Source organism: Chlorocebus sabaeus, chromosome 14 (genome assembly GCF_047675955.1).
Source record: "Chlorocebus sabaeus isolate Y175 chromosome 14, mChlSab1.0.hap1, whole genome shotgun sequence".
Taxonomy (NCBI): Eukaryota; Metazoa; Chordata; class Mammalia; order Primates; family Cercopithecidae; genus Chlorocebus; species Chlorocebus sabaeus.
The window spans coordinates 67945307-67964276 of NC_132917.1; the positions used below are offsets into that span (position 1 = coordinate 67945307).

The 18970-nt window shown below is 43.0% G+C and overlaps 1 pseudogene; it reads left to right on the forward strand.

Moving 5' to 3' along the window:
• The first annotated feature begins 7546 nt into the window (after nucleotides 1-7546).
• On the forward strand, nucleotides 7547-12238 carry LOC140713337 (small integral membrane protein 30-like; annotated as a pseudogene).
• The last annotated feature ends 6732 nt before the right edge of the window (nucleotides 12239-18970 follow it).

Below are 18970 nucleotides of genomic sequence, written 5' to 3' on the forward strand. Positions count from 1 at the left end.
GGGTCAATCTTCTATACACAATTCTGTGACTTAGACCTTTTTTTAAACTCAATGTTATTTACCTAAAATTTGTCAATGTTGTATCAGTTAGCTGTACTTTGATCATTTTCACAGAGTCCATTTGTATAAATAGACCACAATTTATTTATACATTCTCCCATTGAGGAGCATTTGGGTTATTTCCAGTTTTTGCTGTTACAAGCAATGATGCTATAAACATTGTTGAACTTGCTAATGGGTGCACATGTGCAAGAATTTCCCTGCGGTATTGCATGGTGGTAAAGCATGCTTAATTTTATGAGATAATGTCAAATTATTTTCCAAAGTGCTTATACCCATTTACACTCTTCAGTCATGTTTTAAGAGTCCTTCGTGCTCCACATACTCACCAACAATAGATATTGTCAGGCTTTCTAGTGTTTGCTAAGTTAGTGGGAGTAAAATAGTATCTCCTTTGGTTACAATTTGTATTTGTACATTGTTATTGTTACTATAAGTCATATCCAGACAATATTTGTTTGCATTTACCTCAGTTTAACCCTCATATATACTGGGTATTTCTGAAACTGGCCCAATATCCCCATATAACTGATGCTTATGGTCTTTGGATAGACATAGAAATTGACCCTCTTGGTCTTTAAGCTTGAAATTTACATTTGTCTTATCTGAGTTCCTTTCTCAGAAAACTGATCCTCAGGCCTCCTAGATAGTGTCAAGGAAATGAAACTTACCAGATCACCACATCCATACAATAAGACACCAGACCCCTCATCTGTCATGATTGCTTCCTTACTTCTCCCTAATTCCTGTTTTCCCACACATAGTTACATTTCTTCCCTGCTATATAAATCCCTAATTTTAGTCAGTTGAGAAGACAGATTTAAGACTTACCTCCCCTTCTCCTTGGCTGCAGCACCCTGATGAAGCTTTCTTCCCTGGCAGTGTTTGTTGTCTCAGTGATTGGCTTTCTGTTCAGTGAGCAACAGGACCCAGACCGAACCCCTAGCATTTCAGTAACATTTCTGTTCCTCATATTTGCTTATGTTTCTGAACTTCCTAATGGGATAATTATTCTTCTTCCTGAATTACATCCTTTACAACTTCATTTAATTAAGAACCATTGGTTGTAAATTATCTCATTCTTTGCTACTCTAAAGATGTCTTTATTTAGCCCCTTTTCCTGGGAAAGTACTTTTCCTGGAACACAGTATGTTAATCAGTTGGAAGATATTATTCTATTGTTGTCTAGTTTCCCTTGTCAAGGAGTCTCCTGTCAGCCAACTTGTTTTTATTTTGTAGGTGATCCTTTTCTCTGGCTATTTTTAAGATCTTCTTTTCGCCTTCAGTATTTTGTTCTATTATACAAAAATGTGCCTAGGTGTGGAATTTTAGTTTTCTTAGTATATGTTGGTCTTCCTATAGCTGTGGATTCACGGCTGTCATCTTATTTGAAAAATTATAATCCATGATATGTCAAATATTGTCTCTCCTCTATTTGTTTGTTTTATCTTTTGTATTGCTTAACTTCTCTGCCACACTTTTTATTTCCCTATGCCCTTATCTAGCACTAACAATAATTTATCCTACTTTTTTTGATAGCTCACCAATTTTCTTGTCAGCTATTTCAAATCTGTTGTTTAACCAATCCTTTGTGTTATTAATATCCAGGTTATGACTAGGTGTGGTGGCTCATACCTGCAATCCCAGCACTTTGAGAGGCCAAGGCAGGAGGATCACTTGAGCCCAGGAGTTTGAACCTAGCCTGGGCAAGATGGCAAAACCTCATCTCTACAAAAAATAGAAAAAGTTAGCCAGGTGTGGTAGTGTGTGCCTGTAGTCCCAACTAGGAAGGCTAGGGTGGGAGGATCCCTTGAGCCCAAGAGTTCAAGGCAGCAGAGAGCTGTGATCACACCACTGCATTCCAGCCTGGGTGACAAAATGAGACCTCGTCTCTACTTTTTTAATTACAAAAATTATATATATAATTATATATATATATAGAGAGAGAGAGAGAGGTTATAGTTTTTCATTTCTTCATTTTATTTCAAATCATAAAATTAATGCCATTTCTGATTTTCCAGTTCGCTTTATAATCTCTTCCATGCATATTTTCTAAGTAAACTTTTTTATCTTTAAATTTTCTTTAAAATGCTAGGTGTCTAATAATTACAATGTCTGAAATCTGTGGAGTATGGGTCTATATCTGTTTTTAGTTTCAGCTGACACTCAATATGTATTCATTTCCTAGCGATTTCTATAACAAATTATGATCAAATTGATGACTTAAGACAACACAAACTTATTATCATATAGTTTGGGGTCAGAAGTCCAAAAGCACTGAGCTAAAGTCAAGGCTGATTCTTTTGGAGACTGTAGGAATGATGTTCCCTTGCCTTTTCTAGCTTCTGGGGGCTTCCATCATTCCGTGGTCCATGACCCCTTCCTTACATCATTCCATCCTCCAACCTCTTGCATCTTCATTCTTTCTTTCTTTTCTTTTCTTTCTTTTTCTTTTTCTTTCTTTCTTCTTCCTTTTCTCTTTCTTTTTCTTTCTTTCTTTCTCTTTCTTTCTTTCTTCCTTTCTTCCTTTCTTCCTTTTCCTTTCTTTCTTTTTGTAAAATGAAATGAGGTCTTGCTATGTTGCCTAGGTTGGTCTTGAACTCCTGAGCTCATGCAATCCTCCCACCTCAGTCTCCCAAAGTGCCAGGATTACAGGCATGAGCCACCACACCCAGCCAACATCCTCTGCTTCTGTAGTCACACTTTCTTCTGCCTCCCTCTTGTAAGGACACTTACACAAGTGTGATAATACAGAATAATCTCTTCACTGCAAGATCCTTAATCACATCTGCAAGGTCCTTTTTGCCATGTAAGGTGATACTAACTAACAGTGCAATGTGACTGGTTCCCTTACCAGGTTACTTAAAAGTACATGCCTGCTGCCTGAACCCTGAAGTCCAGATAGTAAGCCACGGCCATGGTACCCAGCTGAGGAGCAGGTGTCCCTGAGAGCCTAAACATCCCAGGGAGTATGTGAGAACCTACCAAAGAAAACAGTATAATCACATAAACACAGCAGGCCAAGGGCCCGAAAATTAGCTTAAAAGCAGCTTAGAGAAGGGAGGTGGCACAGATCTCTAGAGCTGTGCTGCTGCCACTCAGGAGTGCCCTGCCCAATATGTCTCAATAAACTCATCTACTTGACAAGCGGGAGTTCTCTAAATCATTCTTTGGTCTTTCGGCACCTTCCCAACTTGGGAGGGAAGGGGATGTTACAGTCTCACGTTTTTCTCTTAATACACAGGATCCAGGGCTTAGGACTGAGATATTTGGGGGTGCCATTATTTAGCTCATTACACACTCTCTGTGTCAGAGACTCAGTTGACAACAGGTATCCATTCCCCAACTCCCTTGCTAGTAATGAAAATACTAATTTTTAGTCAAGTTTGTTGTTGGCCAGTTAAAACTCCCTAGTTTTTGTTCACATCAAGACGTGATCCTTGTGGTTAAATTTTTGACAATAAATTTTAAGTGGCAGTACTGTGTGCAACCTTCAGAACGTATTTTTTTTTAATAGGCATGCCCTTCATCCCTTTACTTCCACAACCGGCCTGGAATGTGAGCATCTGGAGCTCTAGCTGCCATCTTGGGTCACAAGAACAAGGAGCACAACATAGATTTGGGAGGATTCATGAACTGTAAAGAAACAGGTCCCTCATGAATTTTTGATGAATCTGTCCTGGACACCTACCTCATGACGTCTTTTAGATGAAAACAAATAAACTGTGTGTGTCTAAGCCACCATTATTTGTTCTGCTGCGTGAGGCTAAACTTAGTCCTAACTCATATCATCATTATGTCTTTTGTTTCTTTGTATATTGGGGGATTTTTTCATTGTAATTATCCATTTGGTTTCACATAATCTATAGGAATCCTGAAAACCTTCCTCCAAAAGGGATTTGAATTTTTGTATTTCTGGAATTACATATGCTAACAACAGGGGACAGTGTTAGCCTTCTTAATTAGGGCACAGGGCCTGGCAGCAGCCTCAGAGCTTAGCTTTCAATCCCTCATTTGTGGCTGACATTGGCATTTCTCCTCCAAGTTTTGCAGTTTGTTTACCATGCAATGCTAGCTTTAGCTTACTATGCATGTTTGCATGTTGTTGTTCTATTTTGTTTTGTTGACATTGGAAAGTTCCCTTTGTTTCTTGCAAGAGCTCAATGTATTAAAAAAACGTGTTATAATCTGATTGTATTGCCATTGTAGTGGAATATGACTTCAGAGGCTTGTTCACTATTCACCCAGAAGCAGCACTGATGCCCTTCCCATGCCAGTTTCACCATTAAATGTGTTATGAAGGCTTTATGTCTGATTGACCCATCCAAGACTTTGATACAAGCTTGGTTACAAGCAGAACTCTTCTGAAAACAAGCTTATTACCACTTTCTATATGTGGTAACAATTCACTCATTTATTTGTATTGGGGATTCGGTTTGCACTCATTACTATTATTTTCTTTTCAAGTTTCTGGGACCTCTTTTAAATTACACGAGTTCATTCCTCTGCCTGCAAAGATTCTGACCCCTCCCCAGGGATGTGTGTAACAAAAGCCTACTAAGGGAAATATACTATTACTCTGCAACTTGCTTTTTTAATTAATAATATGTCATTTTGCCTTTCGGTACCTATAATCACCTCATTCTTCCTTCATAGCTGAAGAGTATTCCATGGTACGTACCACAATTTACTAAACAATTTTACCATTGATAGGCCCTTAGGTTGTTTCCAATATTTTGTCATTATTAATACTGCTGTGCTATAATAAACATATATATACTTGCATATGTGCATATTTGTGAGTAAATTTATAAAAAGGCTCTGTAGAAGATAAACTTACTGGTTCAAGGGGTATGAATATTTAACATTTTGATGGATGTTGCCAATTTGTCTCCCCCAAAAGCCATGCTAATGTAATGTGTTTTTGACAGAGACTACTAATGCCAACTTCATATTAATTTTCCCGAATTCTATACTGAAAGAATCCCTGTTGTGTTTCAGAGTGGTGGTATGCCTAGCCAAAGGCAACGTCTCACAGCCTCACTCTGAGCTAAGTGTGGTCACAGGACTAACTTCTGTCCGCTGAACTATGAATGAAAGTGTTGTGTGGGGCATGCTGGAGTGCCACTTACTGGAAGATGTGCCACTTTCCGCCCTTCTACCTTTATTCCTTCTTCAAACCTTCTCAGTGGTTTGATGGCAAAGTCCTTGCAGTCATCATGAATCATGTAATCATATTGAGGATAGGGGTAGCAGAGAAGAAAGAATGGAGGCTGAATCATGGAGAGCCACTATGCAACTTTAGACTACCTACAGCTTGACTTTCATTATATGGGAGAATTAACCCATTATTTTCCAGGTCTTTGCTACGTGGAGGTAAATGCTATTCCTAAATAACACAGCGCCCCTTTCAATCATGTAAACAATACACCAGTCTCACTGAGTACTTGCTGTGGTCCCCATCATGTGCTGTGGACTGTCACTGCAGTGTCCTTGCTCACTACCACAGTGGCTGTCCTTCCTACATGGGTCAGTGCAACCAGGTAGGTGGCCTTGTACATTGACTCCTCATCCTTTCTTTCCCAACTGATGACCTCAGTCCACAGGACTAGTAGAACAAACTTTAAATTTTCATTTTTGGCTCAGATCATCTAGAGAAATCAGTCTACACAAATACACACACACACACACACACACACACACACACACATCCAGTACATACAGAAAACCAAATGACTTTTCAGAATCCACAAATCTTCCCATACTTGAAGCAATCCTTACTTCAGTCTGAAGAGTTTTCCAAAATAACCCTTCAGCCCCTTTTAAGAGAAGGCCTATCTAATGAAAAATGTAACCGTTCTATGGAATAAAAAATTGCAGACTTAATAATTCAAAACTGCTACTAAATCAATGTACTGCTTGTTGGTTTGTCAATACAGCTTTTTCAATTAGACAATTTTATTACAGTGATGAATACCAATGGCATAATTGAGAGACTGCTGTTCTAAATTATGGTCTGTTTAGCCTAACAATCCATATTTGCTACTGAACAAATGTGATGACTATAGCCTTCTGAAGATGAATGGTCCTCTATTGGCAGCTGACCTGTCCCTGGTGAGGACTGGGCAGGAATGATTCTCATCATATTCCTCCATGGGATCCTTCTGGCTGACCATTGTAATGGCACTTCGCCTCCCTTCACAGTGCCCTCTCCTACACCAGGAACACCTACCCTGCTGGTGATAGGTATTGTAGATAGTGCCTGACAAGTAAGTTCCGAGTTCCACACCAAATCCCACTTTTCCTGGTAAATAAAAACAGCACGAGGTGAGGCACATTGGCTTTTTTCCCCAGCACTTAGGGAGGTCAAGGCAGGAGGATCGCTTGAGGCCAGGAGTAATAGAGCTTGGGCCAGGTGCGGTGCCTAACATCTGTAATCCCAGCACTTTGGCAGGCCGAGATGGGTGGATCACCTGTGGTCAGGGGTTTGAGACTAGGCTGGCTAACATGGCAAAACCCGTCTCTACTAAAAATACAAAAATTAGTCAGGTGTGGTGATGCGTGCCTGTAGTCCCAGCTACTTGGGAGGCTGAGGCAGGAGAATCACTTGAACCTGAGAGGAGGAGGTTGCAGTGAACCAAGATTGCACCATTGTATTCCAGCCTGGGTAACAGAGTGAGGCTCTGTCTCAAAAAGAAAAAACAAAACAAAAAAACCAGAACCTAGTTTCCTTATCAGCAGAATGAGGATAATAACCTCTACTTTCTAGAGTTGTAATAATTACATTATAAGTGTGTGTACATTCCTCTGACACATAGCAGATACTCAGAAAAGGTTACTTGACTTTGAATCTATCAAACATATGGATTCAGCAAGCCCTATTCCTCAAGGAAGAGGCAGGAGCCTCCACTTCTCCGTGACACATTGTATTATTGCTTTCCTCCTCATTGTTATCAGAAGTACCTGCTTTGGGGCCCATGAATGTCAGTGGGCAGCATTTTTGCTTCTTCCCTGACTTTGTTGTAGTCTCTTAGCTTCCAAGTCTTCCATGCTCAATGCCAAAATGGGCTCACCTGCATTTAAGTGAATGACAAAGCATCAGAAGGCAGACAACTTGACTTCTTTCCTTGTTTTATGCCCCCAAGGCATGGGCAGGCAAGGTCCGAGTTGTCTCTGTTTGCCCTCCCTACCCACCCTTCCTGACACACTTCTGGGCCTCTCCTTGGAACCTCCACAGAGGACAATTCAATTTAGCTCATAAAGGTGGGGAAGGGCAACCAACTCATCTTGCTTTTCCTGGGAATTTCTGTTTTTCATACTAAAAGGCCAGTAGCATCCCAGGACAGATGGTCACCCGAGGTGGGGGGCACCACAGGCATGTGGATCTGAACGGCTTATTTTGGGGGCCTTTGCCTATTGGGTGTTGAGCAGGCCTTGTGAATCAGTGCCTGACCCTCTGGGTTTCCACTGCCTTCCGTCTTGACTTCAGAGACTCCTCCCTAAGGACCAGCACCAGGGTCACCGCCTGTGGTCTCACTAGGCCTTGTAAATAACAGTCCAGCCAGAGGGAGCAGCGCTTCTCAGCGTGCCCTTCCCTCACGGCAGATTGGCTGTTAGATGTGAGCTGCACTACTTAACAATCCCCATTTTCCCCTCACTTTCCCAGGTTGCTCATAACAGAACCATGAGGAGAGGGAGGTCCTAGGGCCCCCAAATGAAGCCTGGTCTCCCCGCTGGTAACTAATGAGAGCCTCCGAGGGCAGAGGCCCACATTTGTTACTGTGTTGACTCTTCTGTGAGGTATTTATCCTTTGGTAACATATGCCCTCATACATATATATATACACACAATTTTTTTTAAGGTATAGTCTCGTTCTGTCTCCCAGGCTGGAGTGCAGTGGTATGATCTCAGCCCACTGCAACCTCCGCCTCCTGTGTTTAAGCAATTCTCCTGCCTCAGCCTCCCGAGTAGCTGGGACTATAGGTGTGTGCTAACACACCCGGCTAATTTTTGTATTTTTAGTAGAGACAGGGTTTCACCATATTAGCCGGACTGGTCTTGATCTCCTCATGATCCGCCCACCTCTGCCTCCCAAAGTGCTGGGATTACAAGTATGAGCCACCACACCTGGCCTATGCCCTCATATTTAACATCAAATAGTTACTCAGCACCCACTCTAGCTGCCCAGCATGGCACCATGGGGCATATTCCTCTGCCCTTGAGGAGTCCTTTGTCAGTGTTCCTACGTCCTCTTCAGGGTTCTGTGACATCCATCCTAGGCACTTTATTTCTCATACACTTGCTCTGGCTGGGCACGGTGGCTCATGACTGTAATCCCAACACTTTGGGAGGCCAAGGCGGGAGGATTGCTTGAGTCCAGGAGTTCAACACCAGCCTGGGCAACATAGGGAGATCCTGTCTATACAAAAACTAAAAAATTAGCTGTGCATGGTGGCGCATGTCTGTAGTCCCAGCTACTCAGGAGGCTGAGGTGGAAGGATGGCTTCAGCCTAAGAGGTGTTGCAGTGAGCCATGTTTGCAACACTGCACTCCAGCCTGGGCGACAGAGTGAGACCCTGTCTCAAAACACAAAACAAGGCCAGACGTGGTGACTCATGCCTGTAATCCCAACACTTTGGGAGGCTGAGGTGGGTGGATCACTTGAGGTCAGGAGTTCGAGACAAGCCTGGCCAACATGGTGAAATCCCATCTCTACTAAAAATACGGGGGGCGGGGGGAAATAGCTGCATGTAGTGGCACACACCTGTAGTCCCAGCTACTCGGGAGACTGAGGCAGAATAATTGCTTGAAGCCGGGAGGCAGAGGTTGCAATGAGTGGAGATTGAGTCACTGCACTCCAGCCTGTGTGACAGAGCAAGACTCCATCTCAAAAAACAAAACAAAATAAACACACACATGTACTTGCTCTAAGTGTTCTTTCTTGTCTGATCAGGCTAGTCACCTCTTAACGATCGCTCTTGAGATTTGCAGGAGGCTCTGTCTCTTCAGAGAGCCTATGCAGACCTTACCCTGTTTGATTGGCAGACTCTCTATCGCCCGTTTTTCAGGTTACAGGTAGAGGCCTGCAAAGGTTGAATGACTTGTCCAAAGCTCTAGAGCTCATGAAGAGCTGGGCTGGGACTGAGTCCTCCAAAGGCATCTGCTGTTCTTGCCTGCCCAATGTCAGTTCCCCTTCTCATGGTGGCAGCCTGACTTTGCTGTGGGAACTACCTCAATACCCTCTCTGTTGTTTGAAAATTGTGGGCTGATGATTGGGCCTGAATAATGAGAGCACCCATCCTCCCTGACTGTCACAATTAGCTCAAGGATGGGCTGGCGACCCAGCCAGGCCCATGAGCCTCAATCCCAAGGCCTTTGCAGGAACCGATGGAGGGGAAATTGTTCTCTGCCCACTGGGGTTGCTCAGCTGGGATGATATACACCCAGTCACTTTTGCCACCATGGAGGGAAAGCCTGCCTGAGAATACAGTCAACCCAGAGGAAAGAGATCCAAGACTCTAACAGACACTGCCCTGGAAGCATGATTTGAGCTTTTTGTGTTTCATTCAGCCATGCCGGAAGGTAATTTATCCCTGCACTTCATGGTTTCACACCTCCTCTTTTTGTATTAACTCAATGTGAGTTGGGTTCCTGTGTCTTGAAGCCAAAAAGTCATTACTGACACAATCATAGCCTCTTTCTCTGTGATCAGCGTCTCTCTTTCTCCCAACATGCCACATGCACTCCCATCATCAACATCTTCACTCCAAGTGATCTCCCCTGGCCCGTCCCACCATCCCTCCACCCCAGGCCAAGGCTTCTTCCCCCTCTGTCCAGCCTTCCTTAGCTTCCGCGTCCTGTACTGCTCTGCCCCCTTCTTGATTTCTGTATATGCTGGAACCACAAAATTTAACACTTAATGCCACAGTTGTTGGCTCTTGTTTCCATATGTCGCTCTTGTCTCTTCGATTAAGTTTTAAGTTCTTCAAAATCAGAGATTGTGTCCCACCCTTCTACAGATCCTGAAGCAATGTTGGGAAATAGTAACTAAATTTGTGTTGAGCACATCCTGTGCACCAGACACAAGCCTAAGACCACTATGTGCTCTAATCATTAAATCCTCACAACAAACCTGTGAGGTAACTATGATCATTACCTCTATTTTACAGATGAGGAAATCAAGGCATAAAAAGGTTGAGGAACTTTCTCAACAGGCTAGGAAGTGGTAGAATTAGGATTTTAACTCAGGCATTCTGGGCTTCAGAGTCCAGACTTAATTATTATACTACACAGCTTCTTAATCCATCTTTGATAAATATCAATTGATTGAACATACAGAATTGCAGAGTTACACCAAACCTAAAGCAGTAGGTGGTAGCCTCTAGGGAGTCACTCTGATCATCTGAAAGGTTTTGTACCCTTCTAGAAATTGCATGTGCATACACATACACACACACACACACACACACGCACCCCTGACAGAAGGAAGAGTGGTAACTAGAAGCCCTGATTCTGGGGCTGCTTTGCTGTCTTCACCCCAACTTCAGTCCTTTGTCATGATTAGGTATTGGGAAGAGCATGAGAAAGATGTTGTCTTCACTCTCCAAAAGCTTGACTTCAGAGTAAGGCTAGAAGCTGACCTGAGCAGCAAAGAAATTTGCTTTCAATGCCTCCTGCCTCCCTATTCTGTAGCATTCACAGGGCAGTAAGCATTCACCATGTCTGTCTGCCCAGCATCCACTTCCCTCACTCTCATGACAGTGCTTTGATTTCCCTTTGGGGGACCAGCATTCCCCCATTGGGTGCAATGATATTGGACAGTCAACCAAGTGTCCACCCTCCCCTGGCCAAGGAGTAAGTACCTGACCCACAAGAGCCACCTGGCCTCTGCCCTGGGAATTTGAGCAGCACAAGGAGGAAATTCAGTTAGAGGTAATTCAAAGGCATGGAGCATGAGTGCCCATCCGCCACACCGAACTCCTGAGCTTCTTTGCTTTCTTTCCTGTCCAAAACCTGATTCTTGAGCTTTCTCCTCATTCCACATGCTACCTGAGGTGGCTTTATAAATGCCAACCCGGCAAGGTTGAATTACATTTCCCAGAATTCGTTTTCCTGTATGTTTCCAGTTAGGGTGGGCCATGTAGAAGCTCCTGGTGTGAGATTTGCAGGGTGGTTCACCCCATCTCTCTGACCCAGCTGCCTGCCCTGCAGACTGCAAGTTCAGCATCAGACCCGAGGGCAAGAGTCTTACAGAGACTGTGTCAGCAGCTCCCACGGATGGGTAAGATCAAATCCTGGTAAGAAATCCCTAGTGCTGATTCCTGTTACGGCTGCTTCCTGGAAGGCAGTGCCATGTGCAACCTCTAAACTACAGCATTCGGTGCTCCAGGAAGGGAAAATTTCAAGTCAAATAGAATTCTATACACCATGTCTTTGGAACCTTCAGCCCTCAAGATTCCAACATCATGACCTCAGTTTCAACACAGTTATCCTTAGTTCTCATATCACGCCTTTGATGCTGCCTGTTGTCGAAGCAGTAGAAGCCAATGATGCAATCACTCTCTTGATAGGTGTGGTTCTCAGCATTATAGGCATCTATGCTTGCTTGAAGGTATATGCAGAAAAGAGATATGGACAGATGTGACTTTGAAGGGCTTACTGAATCAAACCTCACCCTGAAAACCTTTGTGCTATAAATAACCTTGGGCAGTATGGCCATTTTCACAATATTGATTCTTCCTATCCATGAGCATGGTATGTTCTTCCATTTGTTTGTGTCCTCTTTTATTTCACTGAGCAGTGGTTTGTAGTTCTCCTTGAAGAGGTCCTTTACATCCCTTGTAAGTTGGATTCCTAGGTATTTTATTCTCTTTGAAGCAATTGTGAATGGAAGTTCATTCATGATTTGGCTCTCTGTCTGTTACTGGTGTATATGAATGCTTGTGATTTTTGCGCATTAATTTTGTATCCTGAGACTTTGCTGAAGTTGCTTATCAGCTTAAGGAGATTTTGGGCTGAGACAATGGGATTTTCTAAATATACAATCATGTCATCTGCAAACAGGGACAATTTGACTTCTTCTATTCCCAACTGAATACCCTTGATTTCTTTCTCTTGCCTGATTGCCCTAGCCAGAACTTCCAACACTATGTTGAATAGGAGTGGTGAGAGAGGGCATCCCTGTCTTGTGCCAGTTTTCAAAGGGAATTTTTCCAGTTTTTGCCCATTCAGTATGATATTGGCTGTGGGTTTGTCATAAATAGCTCTTATTATTTTGAGGTACATTCCATCAATACCGAATTTATTGAGCATTTTTAGCATGAAGGGCTGTTGAATTTTGTCAAAAGCCTTTTCTGCATCTATTGAGATAATCATGTGGTTCTTGTCTTTGGTTCTGTTTATATGCTGGATTATGTTTATTGATTTGCGAATGTTGAACCAGCCTTGCATCCCAGGGATGAAGCCCACTTGATCATGGTGGATAAGCTTTTTGATGTGCTGTTGAATCCAGTTTGCCAGTATTTTATTGAGGATTTTTGCATCGATGTTCATCAGGGATATTGGTCTAAAATTCTCTTTTTTTGTTGTGTCTCTGCCAGGCTTTGGTATCAGGATGATGTTGGCCTCATAAAATGAGTTAGGGAGGATTCCCTCTTTTTCTATTGATTGGAATAGTTTCAGAAGGAATGGTACCAGCTCCTCCTTGTACCTCTGGTAGAATTCAGCTGTGAATCCATCTGGTCCTGGACTTTTTTTCGTTGGTAGGCTATTAATAGATTCAATGCCATCCCCATCAAGCTACCAACGAGTTTCTTCACAGAATTGGAAAAAACTGCCTTAAAGTTCATATGGAACCAAAAAAGAGCCCGCATCTCCAAGACAATCCTAAGTCAAAAGAACAAAGCTGGAGGCATCACGCTACCTGATTTCAAACTATACTACAAGGCTACAGTAACCAAAACAGCATGGTACTGGTACCAAAACAGAGATATAGACCAATGGAACAGAACAGAGTCCTCAGAAATAATACCACACATCTACAGCCATCTGATCTTTGACAAACCTGAGAGAAACAAGAAATGGGGAAAGGATTCCCTATTTAATAAATGGTGCTGGGAAAATTGGCTAGCCATAAGCAGAAAGCTGAAACTGGATCCTTTCCTTACTCCTTATACGAAAATTAATTCAAGATGGATTAGAGACTTAAATGTTAGACCTAATACCATAAAAACCCTAGAGGAAAACCTAGGTAGTACCATTCAGGACATAGGCATGGGCAAAGACTTCATGTCTAAAACACCAAAAGCAACGGCAACAAAAGCCAAAATTGACAAATGGGATCTCATTAAACTAAAGAGCTTCTGCACAGCAAAAGAAACTACCATCAGAGTGAACAGGCAACCTACAGAATGGGAGAAAATTTTTGCAATCTACTCATCTGACAAAGGGCTACTTTCCAGAACCTACAAAGAACTCAAACAAATTTACAAGAAAAAAACAAACAACCCCATTAAAAAGTGGGCAAAGGATATGAACAGACATTTCTCAAAAGAAGACATTCATACAGCCAACAGACACATGAAAAAATGCTCATCATCACTGGCCATCAGAGAAATGCAAATCAAAACCACAATGAGATACCATCTCCCACCAGTTAGAATGGCAATCATTAAAAAGTCAGGAAACAACAGGTGCTGGAGAGGATGTGGAGAAACAGGAACACTTTTACACTATTGGTGGGATTGTAAACTAGTTCAACCATTATGGAAAACAGTATGGCGATTCCTCAAGGATCTAGAACTAGATGTACCATATGACCCAGCCATCCCATTACTGGGTATATACCCAAAGGATTATAAATCATGCTGCTATAAAGACACATGCACACGTATGTTTATTGTGGCACTATTCACAATAGCAAAGACTTGGAATCAACCCAAATGTCCATCAGTGACAGACTGGATTAAGAAAATGTGGCACATATACACCATGGAATACTATGCAGCCATAAAAAAGGATGAGTTTGTGTCCTTTGTAGGGACATGGATGCAGCTGGAAACCATCATTCTTAGGAAACTATCACAAGAACAGAAAACCAAACACCGCATGTTCTCACTCATAGGTGGGAACTGAACAATGAGATCACTTGGACTCGGGAAGGGGAACATCACACACCGGGGCCTATCATGGGGAGGGGGGAGGGGGGAGGGATTGCATTGGGAGTTTTACCAGATGTGAATGACGAGTTGATGCGTGCTGATGAGTTGATGGGTGCAGCACAGCAACATGGTACAAGTATACGTATGTAACAAACCTGCACGTTATGCACATGTACCCTAGAACTTAAAGTATAATAATAAAAAAATAAAAATAAATAAAAATAAATAAAAAAATAAAATAAAATAAATTAAAACAAAACAAAAAAAACAAGAAAACCTTTGTGCTATTGAGGCTAAACCTGAGCTTTGGTGTCTGACAGTTTCCAAGAATTAGTAAATAAGGGAGTTTTACATTCTTCATTGTTTCCATGAAATGGGAACAAACAGATAGATATATAAAAATTTAAAAAAAAGTTTTCTTTACAACAAATAATGTGCAGAAAAAATGCAGCCTATAATTTGTATTTGCTGTTTAGAAAGGAAGCCACAGAAGTAAGATGGCTGAAATTGACAAAAGTAATATTTCATAGTTTTAGACTTCTCAAAGCATGTGAAATAGGAAGAAGGAAGTTCTTGCCCAGAATCTTAGGAAACCATCACTGTTCAGTTATAATCGCTGCCTCCTGATTCATTGAGGAGTCTTTTCTCCATATTTTTATTAGATTTTTGTTTTGTTGTCTTTCGAGGTAATATTGTATTCAGATATCAGATAGCCAAAAAGGGAAACTTCTATCTCTGGGGAAAAAAATGTTTAGAAAAATGTATTTAAGGGCTATGCACAGTGGCTCATGCCTGTAATCCCAGCACTTTGGGAGGCTGAGGCGGGCAGATCACGAGGTCACGAGATTGAGATCATCCTGGTTAACACGATGAAACCCCGTCTCTACTAAAAATACAAAAAAAAAAAAAAAAAAAAATTAGCCGAGCGTGGTGGCAGGCGCCTGTAGTACCAGCCACACAGAAGGCTGAGGCAGGAGAATGGCTTGAACCTGGGAGGCAGAGGTTGCAGTGAGCCGGGATCGTGCCACTGCACTCCAGCCTGGGTAACAGAGCGAGACTCCGTCCCAAAAAAAAAAAAAAAGAAAAATGTATTCAGTGTATCTAATATTGAAATGAAATGCAGAAAAGATTTAATATTTAAAAAAAAAAAAAAACACTATAGGCCGGGCACAGTGGCTCATGCCTGTAATCCCAGCACTTTGGGAAGCCAAGACGGGTGGATCATGAGCTCAAGAGTTCAAGACCATCCTGGCCAACATGGTGAAACCCCATCTCTACTAAAAATACAATAATTAGCTGGGCATGGTGGCACACACCTGTAATCCCAGCTACTCGGGAGGCTGAGGCAGGAGAATTGCTTGAACTGGGACCCGGATCTGGGAGGTGGAACTTGCAGTGAGCCGAGATTGCACCACTGCACCCCTCCAGCCTGGGCTACAGAGCAAGACTCCGTTTCAAAAAATAAAAATAAAAATAAATAAATAAATAATTTTAAAAAAACAGAAAAAACGCTATAGACATTGACATAGAAAAGAGATTTAATGTTAAGAAAACAACTTTATATTAACTGAGTAACATCCTCCTGATGAGAAGTCCTATAGTAAATACCCATTATGTTATTAAAAAAAAAAAGAAAGAGGCCAGTTGCGGTGGCTCACACCTGTAATCCCAGCACTTTGGGCAGCCAAGGTGGGTGGATCACTTGAGGTCAAGAGTTTGAGACCAGCCTGGCCAACATGGTGAAACCCCAACTCTACTAAAAATACAAAAATTAGCCAGGGGTGCTGGCACATGCCTGTAATCACAGCTACTTGGGAGGCTGAGGCAGGAGAATTGCTTGAACCTGGGAGGTGGAGGTTGCAGTGAGCCAAGATGGCACCATTGCATTTCAGCCTGGGTGAAGAAGCAAGACTGCCTAAAAAAAAAGAAATGAAAAAAAAAGAAAAGAAAAGAAAAAGAAATTCCTAGTGCTTTGCTTCTCTAATTGATCCCTGACTAATTTACTACCCTAAATCTTCCTACGAGTCCTCTTTCATGTAAGTTATTCAGAGTCTATTTCTGTTGCTTGCAGCCAAAAAATTCCAACTGTACACATTCCATAATATATAAGAAAATACTTACAAATTATAAAGCACCACATACACGCATGTTCCAATTACATTTGTTAGTACAGACTATGCTGGAAAGATGAAGTCTTGGATCAGACAGACAGATTCAAAACCGAATGCTGCCAGCTCATAGTTACATGTCTTTGGACAGCTACTTACTTTTACTGAGCCTGTTTCCCCTCTTTAAAAATTTTTACAAGTGGGTAGCTAGTCGTTAGGATTAGGTTCTGCTATGGTTTAGCTATGGTTGGTTTGTCACCACCAAAGCTCATGTTGCAATTTGAGCCCTGATGCGGTGCTGTTGGGGTATCGGGTCCGGTGGGAAGTGTCTGGGCGATAGCGGTGGATCCCTCATAAATGGCTTGGTGCTCTTCTCCCAGTAGTGAGCTCTGTCTCTTGTGAGACTGAATGAGTTCCCATGGGGATGGAATCGTTCCCCTGAGAGTGGGTTGTTATAAAGTCAGGAGCCCTTCGGTTTTCCCTCTCTTCTTGTGTGTCTGCTTCCCCTTTGACCTTCTCCACCATCTTGGGAGGCAGCATGAATAAGGGCCCTCACCAGAAGCCAGGGCTGTGTCCTCGAACTTCTCAGCCAGCAGCACTGTGAGCTAAATAAACGTCTTTCTTTTATAAATTATCCAGCCTCAGGTATTCTTTTATAGCATCACAAAATGGAGGAAGACAGTCACCCATGCATACAAGGCAAAGCCTAACCTCTCATTGGCTTAAACAAGAAACAAGTATTTTTGTCTATTGTCAAAGTCGTCAAGGTAAACAGCCTAGGGCAAGTATGGTGGCTCCCAAATCACCAGCGACAGACTCCTTATGCTTTTGTTTTTACACCTCTGAACAACAGGCCCCTCCTCATGCTCCACAGTGTCCACACCTTGCTGATAGGGAGACTGGGAAATATAGTCTTTATTCTGTGCTGTGATTAAAATGGGCTCCTGTTGTTGAGGTGGGAGGGGAGAGTGGACATGGGGAGGCAACCTGCTGCCCTGCTGCCACGGAGACAGTAACAGGCTGTGGCGAGAGTGTGTGGAAATCCCTTCCCTCTCCTCCCCTTTCAGGCTCCTGTGCTCTCTCCCTGTTCTCCCCAGCACCTTCCGAATGCCAACATTCACTGTGACAACAGTTTGTGATAGGACTTTCATCCTTAAGCCCAAGTAGCAAAATAGATGAAAAAAGTGCTCTGACAACCTCCACTTCTATACAAAAATGGTGAGGTTAAGAGTTTATTATCATGCCTGTAATCCTACCACTTTGGGAGGCCAAGGCAGGTGGATCACCTGAGGTTAGGAATTCAAGACCAGCCTGGCCAACATGGTGAAACCCCATCTCTACCAAAAATACAAAAATTAGCCGGACATGGTGGCTAATGCCTGTAATCCCGGCTACTCCAGAGGCTGAGGCAGGAGCATCACTTGAACCGGGGTGGTGGAGGTTGGAGTGAGCTGAGATCATGCCACTGCACTCCAGCCTGGGCAACACAGTGACTCCATCTCAAAACAACAACAACAAACGATAGCACTTACCCCAGAGTTTTGTGGTGGGGATTTAAAAATATAACATATGAGAAACAATATAGTAAGCGCCCCACAAATATTAGCAGCTATTATTATTACTCTTATTGTCAACAGTATCATGTTCAAAAGGTGATCCTGATCAAGACTCTAGAGACAGGTCACTGGTTTCCCTCTGAGTTTACTCTTCACTGCCTTCTTTTTCTTTTCCCTTTTATTGGAGATGGAGTCTCACTCTGTCACCCGGGCCGGAATGCAGTGGCGTGATCTCGGCTCACTGCAACCTCTGCCTCCTAGGTTCAAGCGATTCTCCTGCCTCAGCCTCCTGAGTAGCTAGGACTACAGGCATGTGCCACCACATGCAGCTAATTTTTTGTATTTTTAGTAGAGATGGGGTTTCACCATGTTGGCCAGGCTGGTCTCAAACTCCTGGCCTCAAGTGATCCACCTGCCTTGGCCTCCCAAAGTGACGGGATTACAGGCGTGAGCCACCGCACCTGGCATACACTGCTTTCTTTAGCTTCCATAACCTCAACAGTGAGCAAGAAAATAAGGCTTCTGACATTCTTCCTAGGAAGCTTCATGGAGCAGATTGGAAAATTCATAACATGCCCTAAGTGGCCCATAGTGGATTCGTGGGAACTGTGGCCATCAGGACTCCCCCAGCTGAGGCTTCTCTGTCTGTTTTCTTAGTGCCCGTTAGCCTACGAGCTCTTAGGAGTGCAGGAAGACCCTCTCTTTCCTCCTGGGTGGTAACAAAATTTCCCCTGGTCCCTCATCCCTGAGCCCTAGTTCAGTCCCTGTGCCGTGCTGGCCAGGTCAGTGCCCAGCAGGATACCAAACCTGTTGGCTGCAAGCACAGACTCCCTCTGAGTGTGAATGTTATCTCTCACCAGATAAGGCAGGTGCTCAGCCCAGATCAAACACTTGTTTATCTACAGGGTGGTGAGAGCCAAAACTCTGCTTCTGTTTCTCCCTGGGGGTTTATTTGCTTACCCTTATCACCTCTGAGCAGTGGTGTTGTCTGCATAGAGTTCTCGGCTTCTGGCTTGTTAAATTGAGAGGCACCCCAGCTTCTTGGAGGGATTGGAGTGTTGAGCGACTCCTCAGGGAGGTGCAGGA